The 14,654-nt window shown below is 48.8% G+C and overlaps 18 non-coding genes across 18 annotated transcripts; 9 read left to right on the top strand and 9 right to left on the bottom strand.

Annotated features, from left to right (window-relative positions):
• Positions 1-3,287: 3,287 nt before the first annotated feature.
• Positions 3,288-3,359, top strand: trnaq-cug (transfer RNA glutamine (anticodon CUG)). Its single transcript has one exon. It is a non-coding gene; the product is annotated as a tRNA-Gln (tRNA).
• A 907-nt stretch (positions 3,360-4,266) lies between these two features.
• trnag-gcc (transfer RNA glycine (anticodon GCC)) lies at positions 4,267-4,337 on the bottom strand. The gene has a single exon. It is a non-coding gene; the product is annotated as a tRNA-Gly (tRNA).
• Positions 4,338-4,487: 150 nt separating this feature from the next.
• On the top strand, positions 4,488-4,559 carry trnaq-cug (transfer RNA glutamine (anticodon CUG)). Its single transcript has one exon. It is a non-coding gene; the product is annotated as a tRNA-Gln (tRNA).
• A 908-nt stretch (positions 4,560-5,467) lies between these two features.
• On the bottom strand, positions 5,468-5,538 carry trnag-gcc (transfer RNA glycine (anticodon GCC)). Its single transcript has one exon. It is a non-coding gene; the product is annotated as a tRNA-Gly (tRNA).
• Positions 5,539-5,688: 150 nt separating this feature from the next.
• Positions 5,689-5,760, top strand: trnaq-cug (transfer RNA glutamine (anticodon CUG)). The gene has a single exon. It is a non-coding gene; the product is annotated as a tRNA-Gln (tRNA).
• A 908-nt stretch (positions 5,761-6,668) lies between these two features.
• On the bottom strand, positions 6,669-6,739 carry trnag-gcc (transfer RNA glycine (anticodon GCC)). Its single transcript has one exon. It is a non-coding gene; the product is annotated as a tRNA-Gly (tRNA).
• Positions 6,740-6,889: 150 nt separating this feature from the next.
• Positions 6,890-6,961, top strand: trnaq-cug (transfer RNA glutamine (anticodon CUG)). The gene has a single exon. It is a non-coding gene; the product is annotated as a tRNA-Gln (tRNA).
• Positions 6,962-7,869: 908 nt separating this feature from the next.
• On the bottom strand, positions 7,870-7,940 carry trnag-gcc (transfer RNA glycine (anticodon GCC)). The gene has a single exon. It is a non-coding gene; the product is annotated as a tRNA-Gly (tRNA).
• Positions 7,941-8,090: 150 nt separating this feature from the next.
• Positions 8,091-8,162, top strand: trnaq-cug (transfer RNA glutamine (anticodon CUG)). The gene has a single exon. It is a non-coding gene; the product is annotated as a tRNA-Gln (tRNA).
• A 908-nt stretch (positions 8,163-9,070) lies between these two features.
• On the bottom strand, positions 9,071-9,141 carry trnag-gcc (transfer RNA glycine (anticodon GCC)). Its single transcript has one exon. It is a non-coding gene; the product is annotated as a tRNA-Gly (tRNA).
• Positions 9,142-9,291: 150 nt separating this feature from the next.
• On the top strand, positions 9,292-9,363 carry trnaq-cug (transfer RNA glutamine (anticodon CUG)). Its single transcript has one exon. It is a non-coding gene; the product is annotated as a tRNA-Gln (tRNA).
• Positions 9,364-10,271: 908 nt separating this feature from the next.
• Positions 10,272-10,342, bottom strand: trnac-gca (transfer RNA cysteine (anticodon GCA)). The gene has a single exon. It is a non-coding gene; the product is annotated as a tRNA-Cys (tRNA).
• Positions 10,343-11,472: 1,130 nt separating this feature from the next.
• Positions 11,473-11,543, bottom strand: trnag-gcc (transfer RNA glycine (anticodon GCC)). The gene has a single exon. It is a non-coding gene; the product is annotated as a tRNA-Gly (tRNA).
• Positions 11,544-11,701: 158 nt separating this feature from the next.
• On the top strand, positions 11,702-11,773 carry trnaq-cug (transfer RNA glutamine (anticodon CUG)). Its single transcript has one exon. It is a non-coding gene; the product is annotated as a tRNA-Gln (tRNA).
• A 732-nt stretch (positions 11,774-12,505) lies between these two features.
• trnad-guc (transfer RNA aspartic acid (anticodon GUC)) lies at positions 12,506-12,577 on the bottom strand. Its single transcript has one exon. It is a non-coding gene; the product is annotated as a tRNA-Asp (tRNA).
• A 325-nt stretch (positions 12,578-12,902) lies between these two features.
• Positions 12,903-12,974, top strand: trnaq-cug (transfer RNA glutamine (anticodon CUG)). The gene has a single exon. It is a non-coding gene; the product is annotated as a tRNA-Gln (tRNA).
• A 908-nt stretch (positions 12,975-13,882) lies between these two features.
• On the bottom strand, positions 13,883-13,953 carry trnag-gcc (transfer RNA glycine (anticodon GCC)). Its single transcript has one exon. It is a non-coding gene; the product is annotated as a tRNA-Gly (tRNA).
• Positions 13,954-14,103: 150 nt separating this feature from the next.
• trnaq-cug (transfer RNA glutamine (anticodon CUG)) lies at positions 14,104-14,175 on the top strand. The gene has a single exon. It is a non-coding gene; the product is annotated as a tRNA-Gln (tRNA).
• The last annotated feature ends 479 nt before the right edge of the window (positions 14,176-14,654 follow it).

Raw genomic sequence — 14,654 nt, 5'->3', positions numbered from 1 at the left:
CGACATTGGCAAGGATGACGACGCTCTCAGAAATATCCTAGCACTCTTAAGATCCGCTTCCCTTGACAACCTTGACATTTTCAAACTTTTCACTCTGGAGATGGCCTCCGATAGAGGCTTTGAGGACCTCAACTGTGCACATTTACCTCCTAGACATGTGTACACGGGGGGTATTGTAATCCTGTATGTGTTGATGAAATACATCACCTCGTTTTACCAGACAATGAGTCAGTATGCTGACACCATCGCCATCATAGACGAAAATACACCTCATATCAAAGTATTAATCGAGAGTCCCTCCGAGAATATAGGTGAAATCACCGGTTGTTTGTCCCTTACACTAATCTACGGATTAACCCTTTCGGCCATTTATACCAAATTCACCAACGGTCTGCGTCGTGAGGAAGAAGTCGATGAAGAGGAAATCTACAGTCATGCCACTTTCACACAGTTGAGCACAGATGTTTTGGTTAGGAGAACCCGGTTGAATTTCATGTTGAAGAATCATATGCCCTTAAAGGATTGGTATGACTTCTACTATGGGTGAAAGGGCAAGCTTTCAACACTTAATGACATTTCTAATGTGTGTGAATAAAGACAGCATATCTCTGTTGAAACGATGTTGCTTTATTAAACAAAATTGTTGAATGTACCTTATAAACTTGTGAAGCATGTTGTATTGGTTTAATGTGTATAGAAGTTGTAGCAACCAAGGGCCGTAGCCAGGACCGAATAGCACAGCAGTTCTGAAAAACACGGTTGGTTGGTTGAAAATAGCAGTCGTTTATTTAACCAAACTACCAAACAAAACACAAAACTAACACAAATAGCTCAGCTTCTTTGTCGGTCTTTACTGGTCAGGCGGGTCTTGTCTCTACCTCCCACTCCTTACTGAAAAAAAAAACACACAGGAGGAGTTTGGTAAGCTTACAAACCGTATCCGCATCCTCCATCCAAGTCATGAGCAGCACCTGTGTAGCTCGTTGTCTCCTGCTGTGGCGGCGTCCTCCTCATGACCTGACCCCGGGCTTGTCGGTGCCGCTCTCCAAGGTGTCTGTGGTTTCTACTGGGACGCTGTCCATGATGCTGGGCCCCCTGGGTTGCTACAAAGTGTATACAGGTGTACAGATTTGTTAATTGTCTTCAAGTGGTATTAAACAAAATAGTTGAACAATCACACGGGTCTTTATTGAACGTACCAGATAAACTCATAAAGAATGTTGTATTGACCTAAGTAACATTCTACATTCCCAGTCATAAGGGCAATGGAGAATACTGATAGGTGGTTACCACTAGAGGCATAGAGGCAACAATGTAATCATGCAGCTCCTTAACCACATTCGACGTCATAGCAGAGACAGGAGGGTTGGTATTCGGACAGTATAATGTCGGCTAGGAGTGTTGCAGCACCAGTGAATAGCGCAGCTTAAACCTCTCACATCTGTAGACATGGTTGCAGATGAATGATGTTTCTAAGACTTACATAGCGTTTACCCGAATGTAGCACAAGGGTTAATGAAAACCCCTCCTCTAGTGCTACAATGTTGACTCTGAAATGGCTTCATTAAACCCACTATTGGAATTTACACTGGCTGTAATCCGGGGAAATAGTCCGTCCTCACAAAAAACACACCACACAATTCCTCTGGTTCTCTGGTTGGACCAAAATAAATAAATAAAAATAAATAAAATAAAATAAAAACAAATTGGTGAGAGAGGTCCGGCCGCGGTTTTCTCTGATGCCAGACGTCACGTCGCCCCGTCTGCTTGCCGAGGCCGTCCTACCTGCAAACTTGGCAGAAGGGTCCGACCGCGGTCTTGTCTGACGCCAGGCCAATTCTCCCGCCGAGAGGGATCGCCAATTGTCGAATCGTAAAAGGCGGCGCGAGCGTGCACGGTTGGACCAAAAAATAAATAAATAAAATAATATGAAATAAAATAAATATAAAATAAAGTGGACGAGACGAGGTCGGAGAGAGGCGTCCATTTCATCTGTCTCCCTTCGTTCCGACCTTATCAATTTAATGTAGGTCGACGTGGCCCGTCTCATTTCGAGGGGCCGCAGCCGCACGGCCGCTTGGCAGACGGGTCCGACCGCGGTTTCTCTGACGCCAGACGTCACACTCATTCTTCCGCCGAGAGGGGTCGAATCGTAAAGGCGTCATTAGACTCAGGGGAGATGTTGGAGGCGTGGATCAAACCTAGTCAAGTTGAGAGAGCCCAATGACGCCTACCTAATTCGACCGCCGTAATTGACAACGCAGACACTGCGGTGGGTCACAACGACCCGCGGACAGCTCCACCTAGTGTTAACTAGTGATATAACCTGATATATAAACTTCTGGGGCTGGCGGCGGGTTCACAATTGACAACGCAGACACTGCGGTGGGTCACAATGACCTAAGGGCAGCGCGAGTGTTCCTCCTAGTTTTTAACTGTTGATATTATGTGATATAGCCCTCCCCAACGTATCTACGTTTTTGTATTAGGAAGAGTCGCACCGACACGGCGGTGGCAGGGTTAATACAAAAATAATAATTATTTTATTTTATTTTTATAAGGTAAAGGTATCGCTACACGACGGTGGGTCACAATGACCCGAAGGTAGCACAAGGGGTAGGAATAGGCATCGCAACACGACGGTGGGTCACAATGACCCGAAGGTAGCACAAGGGGTAGGAATAGGTATCGCAACACGACGGTGGGTCACAATGACCCGAAGGTAGCACAAGGGTTAAATGATGTTATTCATCTAGTCTAGGTAACTTCAGTCATTTGAGGAGTGATGCGATGGTTCTGATAGCCGCACGTGTTAGCGACGAGAAACGTAAAACTATAAGATCACGACTCATTTTCTGTTCTATTGTAAATGTGTTTTTGCTCATTCTTGTTTGGAGCCATGCCGGATGTCCCGAATAGCCACCCGGTCATCTTACTACAACACACGAATGTCTGACAGAAATAAAGTGTCCTTCCAATCAAGTTCTGTGAAATGCCAGTGAACCACACTAAGCAAAAAGAGAATTTCTCCCCATCTGGGAATTGAACCCTGGTCTCCCACGTGAGAGACCAGGGTTCTCCCACGTGAGAGACCAGGGTTCTCCCAGGCGAGAATTCTACCACTGAACCACCAATGCTTCCGTGACAAGCCAGACGTGACGTCACGTGCCAGAACGCCGTCACGCCAAGACGGGAGGCGAGAGGGTTAGAAAGGGTTACAAAAGGGTTAAAAAAGCCAGAGAGATGCACAGTCTCTTTCGTGAGTCCTTCCATAGGACTCACGGTGGGGTTCCATGGTGTAACGGTCAGCACTCTGGACTCTGAATCCAGCAATCCGAGTTCAAATCTCGGTGGAACCTACAAGAGCTTTTTATCCGAGAACCCAAACCCGCCCTTGACAGCGACTGCTTGATTTCAACCTTCTTCTCAGGACACAGGGTTTGGGACCAATCATCGTCCTGTGAAGAACTGCTGGCAGATCCGGGCGTGGTTGAAGTCAGCCCCTGCTGGACAGATGGTTCCACGTGTCCCGCTTTTTTGTGCAAGTGTAACGCTGAAGAATACGCGTTGTTCAGTTATTGCTAAAGGGACATGTAAAACCATGCCCCCTAATAGTGTTACCATGGTGTTGGTGTGGGGACAGTGGAATGGGGGCTGCATTCGCCCATTCTTGTGTGGAGCGGTGCGGGGTGAACCCCCTTCTTGGGAGGTTCGGGATAAATCCCCTTTCATCAAGTTACAAACACAAATATTCGTATTTTTCATATAATGTTGTTAAGAAGAGCCAAGTTAGCTACTTTAAATGATGTTATTCATCTAGTCTAGGTAACTTCAGTCATTTGAGGAGTGATGCGATGGTTCTGATAGCCGCACGTGTTAGCGACGAGAAACGTAAAACTATAAGATCACGACTCATTTTCTGTTCTATTGTAAATGTGTTTTTGCTCATTCTTGTTTGGAGCCATGCCGGATGTCCCGAATAGCCACCCGGTCATCTTACTGCAACACACGAATGTCTGACAGAAATAAAGTGTCCTTCCAATCAAGTTCTGTGAGATGCCAGTGAACCACACTAAGCAAAAAGAGAATTTTCCCCATCAGGGAATTGAACCCTGGTCTCCCACGTGACAGGCGGGGATACTGACCACTATACTAACGAGGACACGGTAGTCTGACTTGGAGCGCCGTGCTAGCTCACGAGGTTACACGCGGCAAAGATGCCAAATCAACTGAAAGCAAGGCCAACGACGGTCCACGCAAGAGCAGTGCATTGGCCGGGAACCGAACCCGGGCCTCCCGCGTGGCAAGCGAGAATTCTACCACTGAACCACCAATGCTTCCGTGACGAGCCAGACGTGACGTCACGTGCCAGAACGCCGTCACGCCAAGACGGGAGGCGAGAGGGTTAGAAAGGGTTACAAAAGGGTTACAAAAGCCAGAGAGATGCACAGTCTCTTTCCTGAGTCCTTCCGTAGGCCTCACGGTGGGGTTCCATGGTGTAACGGTCAGCACTCTAGACTCTGAATCCAGCAATCCGAGTTCAAATCTCGGTGGAACCTATAAGAGCTTTTTATCTGAGAACCCAAACCCGCCCTTGACAGCGGCTGCTTGGTTTCAACCTTCTTCTCAGGACACAGGGTTTGGGACCAATCATCGTCCTGTGAAGAACTGCTGGCAGATCCGGGCGTGGTTGAAGTCAGCCCCTGCTGGACAGATGGTTCCACGTGTCCCGCTTTTTTGTGCAAGTGTAACGCTGAAGAATACGCGTTGTTCAGTTATTGCTAAAGGGACATGTAAAACCATGCCCCCTAATAGTGTTACCATGGTGTTGGTGTGGGGACAGTGGGATGGGGGCTGCATTCGCCCATTCTTGTGTGGAGCGGTGCGGGGTGAACCCCCTTCTTGGGAGGTTCGGGATAAATCCCCTTTCATCAAGTTACAAACACAAATATTCGTATTTTTCATATAATGTTGTTAAGAAGAGCCAAGTTAGCTACTTTAAATGATGTTATTCATCTAGTCTAGGTAACTTCAGTCATTTGAGGAGTGATGCGATGGTTCTGATAGCCGCACGTGTTAGCGACGAGAAACGTAAAACTATAAGATCACGACTCATTTTCTGTTCTATTGTAAATGTGTTTTTGCTCATTCTTGTTTGGAGCCATGCCGGATGTCCCGAATAGCCACCCGGTCATCTTACTGCAACACACGAATGTCTGACAGAAATAAAGTGTCCTTCCAATCAAGTTCTGTGAGATGCCAGTGAACCACACTAAGCAAAAAGAGAATTTCTCCACATCAGGGAATTGAACCCTGGTCTCCCACGTGACAGGCTGGGATACTGACCACTATACTAACAAGGACATGGTAGTTTGACTTGGAGCGCCGTGCTAGCTCACGAGGTTACACGCGGCAAAGATGCCAAATCAACTGAAAGCAAGGCCAACGACGGTCCACGCAAGAGCAGTGCATTGGCCGGGAACCGAACCCGGGCCTCCCGCGTGGCAGGCGAGAATTCTACCACTGAACCACCAATGCTTCCGTGACGAGCCAGACGTGACGTCACGTGCCAGAACGCCGTCACGCCAAGACGGGAGGCGAGAGGGTTAGAAAGGGTTAGAAAAGGGTTACAAAATCCAGAGAGATGCACAGTCTCTTTCGTGAATCCTTCCGTAGGCCTCACGGTGGGGTTCCATGGTGTAACGGTCAGCACTCTGGACTCTGAATCCAGCAATCCGAGTTCAAATCTCGGTGGAACCTACAAGAGCTTTTTATCTGAGAACCCAAACCCGCCCTTGACAGCCGCTGCTTGGTTTCAACCTTCTTCTCAGGACACAGGGTTTGGGACCAATCATCGTCCTGTGAAGAACTGCTGGCAGATCCGGGCGTGGTTGAAGTCAGCCCCTGCTGGACAGATGGTTCCACGTGTCCCGCTTTTTTGTGCAAGTGTAACGCTGAAGAATACGCGTTGTTCAGTTATTGCTAAAGGGACATGTAAAACCATGCCCCCTAATAGTGTTACCATGGTGTTGGTGTGGGGACAGTGGGATGGGGGCTGCATTCGCCCATTCTTGTGTGGAGCGGTGCGGGGTGAACCCCCTTCTTGGGAGGTTCGGGATAAATCCCCTTTCATCAAGTTACAAACACAAATATTCGTATTTTTCATATAATGTTGTTAAGAAGAGCCAAGTTAGCTACTTTAAATGATGTTATTCATCTAGTCTAGGTAACTTCAGTCATTTGAGGAGTGATGCGATGGTTCTGATAGCCGCACGTGTTAGCGACGAGAAACGTAAAACTATAAGATCACGACTCATTTTCTGTTCTATTGTAAATGTGTTTTTGCTCATTCTTGTTTGGAGCCATGCCGGATGTCCCGAATAGCCACCCGGTCATCTTACTACAACACACGAATGTCTGACAGAAATAAAGTGTCCTTCCAATCAAGTTCTGTGAGATGCCAGTGAACCACACTAAGCAAAAAGAGAATTTCTCCCCATCTGGGAATTGAACCCTGGTCTCCCACTTGACAGGCAGGGATACTGACCACTATACTAACGAGGACACGGTAGTCTGACTTGGAGCGCCGTGCTAGCTCACGAGGTTACACGCGGCAAAGATGCCAAATCAACTGAAAGCAAGGCCAACGACGGTCCACGCAAGAGCAGTGCATCGGCCGGGAACCGAACCCGGGCCTCCCGCGTGGCAAGCGAGAATTCTACCACTGAACCACCAATGCTTCCGTGACGAGCCAGACGTGACGTCACATGCCAGAACGCTGTCACGCCAAGACGGGAGGCGAGAGGGTTAGAAAGGGTTACAAAAGGGTTACAAAAGCCAGAGAGATGCAGAGTCTCTTTCGTGAGTCCTTCCGTAGGCCTCACGGTGGGGTTCCATGGTGTAACGGTCAGCACTCTGGACTCTGAATCCAGCAATCCGAGTTCAAATCTCGGTGGAACCTACAAGAGCTTTTTATCTGAGAACCCAAACCCGCCCTTGACAGCGGCTGCTTGGTTTCAACCTTCTTCTCAGGACACAGGGTTTGGGACCAATCATCGTCCTGTGAAGAACTGCTGGCAGATCCGGGCGTGGTTGAAGTCAGCCCCTGCTGGACAGATGGTTCCACGTGTCCCGCTTTTTTGTGCAAGTGTAACGCTGAAGAATACGCGTTGTTCAGTTATTGCTAAAGGGACATGTAAAACCATGCCCCCTAATAGTGTTACCATGGTGTTGGTGTGGGGACAGTGGGATGGGGGCTGCATTCGCCCATTCTTGTGTGGAGCGGTGCGGGGTGAACCCCCTTCTTGGGAGGTTCGGGATAAATCCCCTTTCATCAAGTTACAAACACAAATATTCGTATTTTTCATATAATGTTGTTAAGAAGAGCCAAGTTAGCTACTTTAAATGATGTTATTCATCTAGTCTAGGTAACTTCAGTCATTTGAGGAGTGATGCGATGGTTCTGATAGCCGCACGTGTTAGCGACGAGAAACGTAAAACTATAAGATCACGACTCATTTTCTGTTCTATTGTAAATGTGTTTTTGCTCATTCTTGTTTGGAGCCATGCCGGATGTCCCGAATAGCCACCCGGTCATCTTACTGCAACACACGAATGTCTGACAGAAATAAAGTGTCCTTCCAATCAAGTTCTGTGAGATGCCAGTGAACCACACTAAGCAAAAAGAGAATTTCTCCACATCAGGGAATTGAACCCTGGTCTCCCACGTGACAGGCTGGGATACTGACCACTATACTAACAAGGACATGGTAGTTTGACTTGGAGCGCCGTGCTAGCTCACGAGGTTACACGCGGCAAAGATGCCAAATCAACTGAAAGCAAGGCCAACGACGGTCCACGCAAGAGCAGTGCATTGGCCGGGAACCGAACCCGGGCCTCCCGCGTGGCAGGCGAGAATTCTACCACTGAACCACCAATGCTTCCGTGACGAGCCAGACGTGACGTCACGTGCCAGAACGCCGTCACGCCAAGACGGGAGGCGAGAGGGTTAGAAAGGGTTAGAAAAGGGTTACAAAATCCAGAGAGATGCACAGTCTCTTTCGTGAATCCTTCCGTAGGCCTCACGGTGGGGTTCCATGGTGTAACGGTCAGCACTCTGGACTCTGAATCCAGCAATCCGAGTTCAAATCTCGGTGGAACCTACAAGAGCTTTTTATCTGAGAACCCAAACCCGCCCTTGACAGCCGCTGCTTGGTTTCAACCTTCTTCTCAGGACACAGGGTTTGGGACCAATCATCGTCCTGTGAAGAACTGCTGGCAGATCCGGGCGTGGTTGAAGTCAGCCCCTGCTGGACAGATGGTTCCACGTGTCCCGCTTTTTTGTGCAAGTGTAACGCTGAAGAATACGCGTTGTTCAGTTATTGCTAAAGGGACATGTAAAACCATGCCCCCTAATAGTGTTACCATGGTGTTGGTGTGGGGACAGTGGGATGGGGGCTGCATTCGCCCATTCTTGTGTGGAGCGGTGCGGGGTGAACCCCCTTCTTGGGAGGTTCGGGATAAATCCCCTTTCATCAAGTTACAAACACAAATATTCGTATTTTTCATATAATGTTGTTAAGAAGAGCCAAGTTAGCTACTTTAAATGATGTTATTCATCTAGTCTAGGTAACTTCAGTCATTTGAGGAGTGATGCGATGGTTCTGATAGCCGCACGTGTTAGCGACGAGAAACGTAAAACTATAAGATCACGACTCATTTTCTGTTCTATTGTAAATGTGTTTTTGCTCATTCTTGTTTGGAGCCATGCCGGATGTCCCGAATAGCCACCCGGTCATCTTACTACAACACACGAATGTCTGACAGAAATAAAGTGTCCTTCCAATCAAGTTCTGTGAGATGCCAGTGAACCACACTAAGCAAAAAGAGAATTTCTCCCCATCTGGGAATTGAACCCTGGTCTCCCACTTGACAGGCAGGGATACTGACCACTATACTAACGAGGACACGGTAGTCTGACTTGGAGCGCCGTGCTAGCTCACGAGGTTACACGCGGCAAAGATGCCAAATCAACTGAAAGCAAGGCCAACGACGGTCCACGCAAGAGCAGTGCATCGGCCGGGAACCGAACCCGGGCCTCCCGCGTGGCAAGCGAGAATTCTACCACTGAACCACCAATGCTTCCGTGACGAGCCAGACGTGACGTCACGTGCCAGAACGCTGTCACGCCAAGACGGGAGGCGAGAGGGTTAGAAAGGGTTACAAAAGGGTTACAAAAGCCAGAGAGATGCACAGTCTCTTTCGTGAGTCCTTCCGTAGGCCTCACGGTGGGGTTCCATGGTGTAACGGTCAGCACTCTGGACTCTGAATCCAGCAATCCGAGTTCAAATCTCGGTGGAACCTACAAGAGCTTTTTATCTGAGAACCCAAACCCGCCCTTGACAGCGGCTGCTTGGTTTCAACCTTCTTCTCAGGACACAGGGTTTGGGACCAATCATCGTCCTGTGAAGAACTGCTGGCAGATCCGGGCGTGGTTGAAGTCAGCCCCTGCTGGACAGATGGTTCCACGTGTCCCGCTTTTTTGTGCAAGTGTAACGCTGAAGAATACGCGTTGTTCAGTTATTGCTAAAGGGACATGTAAAACCATGCCCCCTAATAGTGTTACCATGGTGTTGGTGTGGGGACAGTGGGATGGGGGCTGCATTCGCCCATTCTTGTGTGGAGCGGTGCGGGGTGAACCCCCTTCTTGGGAGGTTCGGGATAAATCCCCTTTCATCAAGTTACAAACACAAATATTCGTATTTTTCATATAATGTTGTTAAGAAGAGCCAAGTTAGCTACTTTAAATGATGTTATACATCTAGTCTAGGTAACTTCAGTCATTTGAGGAGTGATGCGATGGTTCTGATAGCCGCACGTGTTAGCGACGAGAAACGTAAAACTATAAGATCACGACTCATTTTCTGTTCTATTGTAAATGTGTTTTTGCTCATTCTTGTTTGGAGCCATGCCGGATGTCCCGAATAGCCACCCGGTCATCTTACTGCAACACACGAATGTCTGACAGAAATAAAGTGTCCTTCCAATCAAGTTCTGTGAGATGCCAGTGAACCACACTAAGCAAAAAGAGAATTTCTCCCCATCTGGGAATTGAACCCTGGTCTCCCACATGACAGGCAGGGATACTGACCACTATACTAACGAGGACACGGTAGTCTGACTTGGAGCACCGTGCTAGCTCACAAGGTTACACGCGGCAAAGATGCCAAATCAACTGAAAGCAAGGCCAACTACGGTCCACGCAAGAGCAGTGCATTGGCCGGGAACCGAACCCGGGCCTCCCGCTTTGCAAGCGAGAATTCTACCACTGAACCAGCAATGCTTCCGTGACGAGCCAGACGTGACGTCACGTGCCAGAACGCCGTCACGCCAAGACGGGAGGCGAGAGGGTAAGAAAGGGTTACAAAAGGGTTACAAAAGCCAGAGAGATGCACAGTCTCTTTCGTGAGTCCTTCCGCAGGCCTCACGGTGGGGTTCCATGGTGTAACGGTCAGCACTCTAGACTCTGAATCCAGCAATCTGAGTTCAAATCTCGGTGGAACCTACAAGAGCTTTTTATCTGAGAACCCAAACCCGCCCTTGACAGCGGCTGCTTGGTTTCAACCTTCTTCTCAGGACACAGGGTTTGGGACCAATCATCGTCCTGTGAAGAACTGCTGGCAGATCCGGGCGTGGTTGAAGTCAGCCCCTGCTGGACAGATGGTTCCACGTGTCCCGCTTTTTTGTGCAAGTGTAACGCTGAAGAATACGCGTTGTTCAGTTATTGCTAAAGGGACATGTAAAACCATGCCCCCTAATAGTGTTACCATGGTGTTGGTGTGGGGACAGTGGGATGGGGGCTGCATTCGCCCATTCTTGTGTGGAGCGGTGCGGGGTGAACCCCCTTCTTGGGAGGTTCGGGATAAATCCCCTTTCATCAAGTTACAAACACAAATATTCGTATTTTTCATATAATGTTGTTAAGAAGAGCCAAGTTAGCTACTTTAAATGATGTTATTCATCTAGTCTAGGTAACTTCAGTCATTTGAGGAGTGATGCGATGGTTCTGATAGCCGCACGTGTTAGCGACGAGAAACGTAAAACTATAAGATCACGACTCATTTTCTGTTCTATTGTAAATGTGTTTTTGCTCATTCTTGTTTGGAGCCATGCCGGATGTCCCGAATAGCCACCCGGTCATCTTACTGCAACACACGAATGTCTGACAGAAATAAAGTGTCCTTCCAATCAAGTTCTGTGAGATGCCAGTGAACCACACTAAGCAAAAAGAGAATTTCTCCACATCAGGGAATTGAACCCTGGTCTCCCACGTGACAGGCGGGGATACTGACCACTATACTAACAAGGACATGGTAGTTTGACTTGGAGCGCCGTGCTAGCTCACGAGGTTACACGCGGCAAAGATGCCAAATCAACTGAAAGCAAGGCCAACGACGGTCCACGCAAGAGCAGGGCATTGGCCGGGAACCGAACCCGGGCCTCCCGCGTGGCAGGCGAGAATTCTACCACTGAACCACCAACGCTTCCGTGACGAGCCAGACGTGACGTCACGTGACAGAACGCCGTCATGCCGTCACGCTAAGACGGGAGGCGAGGGGGTTAGAAAGGGTTACAAAAGGGTTACAAAAGCCAGAGAGATGCACAGTCTCTTTCGTGAGTCTTTCCGTCTGCCTCACGGTGGGGTTCCATGGTGTAACGGTCAGCACTCTGGACTCTGAATCCAGCAATCCGAGTTCAAATCTCGGTGGAACCTACAAGAGCTTTTTATCTGAGAACCCAAACCCGCCCTTGACAGCGGCTGCTTGGTTTCAACCTTCTTCTCAGGACACAGGGTTTGGGACCAATCATCGTCCTGTGAAGAACTGCTGGCAGATCCGGGCGTGGTTGAAGTCAGCCCCTGCTGGACAGATGGTTCCACGTGTCCCGCTTTTTTGTGCAAGTGTAACGCTGAAGAATACGCGTTGTTCAGTTATTGCTAAAGGGACATGTAAAACCATGCCCCCTAATAGTGTTACCATGGTGTTGGTGTGGGGACAGTGGGATGGGGGCTGCATTCGCCCATTCTTGTGTGGAGCGGTGCGGGGTGAACCCCCTTCTTGGGATGTTCGGGATAAATCCCCTTTCATCAAGTTACAAACACAAATATTCGTGTTTTTCATATAATGTTGTTAAGAAGAGCCAAGTTAGCTACTTTAAATGATGTTATTCATCTAGTCTAGGTAACTTCAGTCATTTGAGGAGTGATGCGATGGTTCTGATAGCCGCACGTGTTAGCGACGAGAAACGTAAAACTATACGGTCACGACTCATTTTCTGTTCTATTGTAAATGTGTTTTTGCTCATTCTTGTTTGGAGCCATGCCGGATGTCCCGAATAGCCACCCGGTCATCTTACTGCAACACACGAATGTCTGACAGAAATAAAGTGTCCTTCAAATCAAGTTCTGTGAGATGCCAGTGAACCAAACTAAGCAAAAAGAGCATTTCTCCCCGTCAGGGAATTGAACCCTGGTCTCCCGCGTGACAGGCGGGGATACTGACCACTATACTAACGAGGACACGGTAGTCTGACTCGGAGCGCCGTGCTAGCTCACGAGGTTACACGCGGCAAAGAGGCCAAATCAACTGAAAGCAAGGCCAACGACGGTCCACGCAAGAGCAGGGCATTGGCCGGGAATCGAACCCCGGCCTCCCGCGTGACAGGCGAGAATTCTACCACTGAACCACCAACACTTCCGTGACCAGCCAGACGTGACGTCACATGACAGAACGCCGTCACGCCAAGACGGGAGGCGAGAGGGTTAGAAAGGGTTACAAAAGGGTTACAAAAGCCAGAGAGATGCACAGTCTCTTTCGTGAGTCCTTCCGTAGGCCTCACGGTGGGGTTCCATGGTGTAACGGTCAGCACTCTGGACTCTGAATCCAGCAATCCGAGTTCAAATCTCGGTGGAACCTGCAAGAGCTTTTTATCTGAGAACCCAAACCCGCCCTTGACAGCGGCTGCTTGGTTTCAACCTTCTTCTCAGGACACAGGGTTTGGGACCAATCATCGTCCTGTGAAGAACTGCTGGCAGATCCGGGCGTGGTTGAAGTCAGCCCCTGCTGGACAGATGGTTCCACGTGTCCCGCTTTTTTGTGCAAGTGTAACGCTGAAGAATACGCGTTGTTCAGTTATTGCTAAAGGGACATGTAAAACCTTCCCCCCTAATAGTGTTACCATGGTGTTGGTGTGGGGACAGTGGGATGGGGGCTGCATTCGCCCATTCTTGTGTGGAGCGGTGTGGGGTGAACCCCCTTCTTGGGAGGTTCGGGATAAATCCCCTTTCATCAAGTTCCAAACACAAATATTCGTATTTTTCATATAATGTTGTTAAGAAGAGCCAAGTTAGCTACTTTAAATGATGTTATTCATCTAGTCTAGGTAACTTCAGTCATTTGAGGAGTGATGCGATGGTTCTGATAGCCGCACGTGTTTGCGACGAGAAACGTTAAACTATAAGATCACGACTCATTTTCTGTTCTATTGTAAATGTGTTTTTGCTCATTCTTGTTTGGAGCCATGCCGGATGTCCCGAATAGCCACCCGGTCATCTTACTACAACACACGAATGTCTGACAGAAATAAAGTGTCCTTCCAATCAAGTTCTGTGAGATGCCAGTGAACCACACTAAGCAAGAAGAGAATTTCTCCCCATCTGGGAATTGAACCCTGGTCTCCCACGTGACAGACAGGGATACTGACCACTATACTAACGAGGACACGGTAGTCTGACCTGGAGCGCCGTGCTAGCTCACAAGGTTACACGCGGCAAAGATGCCAAATCAACTGAAAGCAAGGCCAACGACGGTCCACGCAAGAGCAGTGCATTGGCCGGGAACCGAACCCGGGCCTCCCGCGTGGCAAGCGAGAATTCTACCACTGAACCACCAATGCTTCCGTGACGAGCCAGACGTGACGTCACATGACAGAACGCCGTCACGCCAAGACGGGAGGCGAGAGGGTTAGAAAGGGTTACAAAAGGGTTACAAAAGCCAGAGAGATGCACAGTCTCTTTCGTGAGTCCTTCCGTAGGCCTCACGGTGGGGTTCCATGGTGTAACAGTCAGCACTCTGGACTCTGAATCCAGCAATCCGAGTTCAAATCTCGGTGGAACCTACAAGAGCTTTTTATCTGAGAACCCAAACCCGACCTTGACAGCGGCTGCTTGGTTTCAACCTTCTTCTCAGGACACAGGGTTTGGGACCAATCATCGTCCTGTGAAGAACTGCTGGCAGATCCGGGCGTGGTTGAAGTCAGCCCCTGCTGGACAGATGGTTCCACGTGTCCCGCTTTTTTGTGCAAGTGTAACGCTGAAGAATACGCGTTGTTCAGTTATTGCTAAAGGGACATGTAAAACCTTCCCCCCTAATAGTGTTACCATGGTGTTGGTGTGGGGACAGTGGGATGGGGGCTGCATTCGCCCATTCTTGTGTGGAGCGGTGCGGGGTGAACCCCTTTCTTGGGAGGTTCGGGATAAATCCCCTTTCATCAAGTTACAAACACAAATATTCGTATTTTTCATATAATGTTGTTAAGAAGAGCCAAGTTAGATACTTTAAATGATGTTATTCATCTAGTCTAGGTAACTTCAGTCA

Source organism: Osmerus eperlanus, chromosome 15 (assembly GCF_963692335.1).
Source record: "Osmerus eperlanus chromosome 15, fOsmEpe2.1, whole genome shotgun sequence".
Lineage (NCBI taxonomy): Eukaryota > Metazoa > Chordata > Actinopteri > Osmeriformes > Osmeridae > Osmerus > Osmerus eperlanus.
The sequence above is the reverse complement of the archived record's forward strand: the minus strand, read 5'-3'. Positions and strand labels throughout refer to the sequence as shown.